Source organism: Chinchilla lanigera, unplaced genomic scaffold, assembly GCF_000276665.1.
Source record: "Chinchilla lanigera isolate Chin_1 unplaced genomic scaffold, ChiLan1.0 scaffold00019, whole genome shotgun sequence".
NCBI lineage: Eukaryota > Metazoa > Chordata > Mammalia > Rodentia > Chinchillidae > Chinchilla > Chinchilla lanigera.
Window position 1 is genome coordinate 22,881,992 of NW_004955420.1, and position 1,136 is coordinate 22,883,127.

Sequence of the window (1,136 nt, forward strand, 5' to 3'; positions counted from 1 at the left end):
AGATTCTCTGCAGGAAAACCAAAAAGCAAATGCACTAGTGTAAGAACAAGCAGCACATTTCACTGTATAATAACTATCAACGTGCCCGTGATATAGACGAGGCCCGTGACTCCCCGAAGAAGACAGCCTTTCGCAAACAACACTTAGTAGCTGACCCCTGCTTCTTTCATTCCAGATCCTGTGCCCTTCTTTGCTACCCTGACTTTGGACATGACTTTGGTGTTATTTACAGTTTCTCCATCTATCCCTCTCTCCCGTAGTACTGGTGATTTTTAAACACTCCGGCCTGTGCCAAAGGAATACAAAGCAGAGGTCTGCCTTGGCTCAAAACACGCACAGCGTTGGGAGGCGCGACGGAAAGGGGAGGTTCGGGGAGCTGGAAGGACTAGGTGTCCCAGGGAAGCCCCTGGGGTCCCCTCCGGCCTTAACACAGTCCCACAGCCAGGCCCCCGCACCCCAGGATCTCACACTCGGAGGGGTCAGCCCCGAAGCGCCCAGCCACGAGGCCGCCAACTCTGCCCCAAGGTGGCCGGCTCCCCCGGGGGTATCTGCCCGGCAGCCAGGGCAGGCCGCCCCTCGGAGCAGACAGACAGTCACTGAGAGGGCGACGCGAGGAGAGACGAAGGTGGGGAGGAAGCTCCAGGATGGGAAGCGAGACAGGAACCCGGAGGGCGGACAAGGGAGCTATTCAGAGAGCCCGAGAGCGAGGGGAGGCCGCCGGGGAGAGAGAGGACAGAGCGAGGGAGCAGAGACAGGCAGGCGAGGGGCGCGGGAGAGAGGAAACAGAACACAGGGGCTGGGAGAGGAGGCGAGGCAGCGGCCCGGGGCTGGGGGCCGGTGGGTGGGAGCTGGCTAAGCCTTTTCTTTCTCTTTTGGGGTGGGCGGCGGATCTCCACCGAGATAACCCAGCCAAACCCCCTGCCCCCGTCCCAGCGAGGGGCCGCAGCTGTATAAATAGCAGGGCTGGGGGAGCCGGGCTGCCGCCCAGGGGTCAGCGACACCGGAGAAGGCTTTGCTGTCATTAGCTAATTGAGCCCCAGATGTTAAGAAAAGGTTACGTCCTCCTCCGGAGAGTTTTTCTTTTTAAACACTTTACATCGATTCCCCGGCCAAAATGTCCAGGAGGCGCCCGCCCC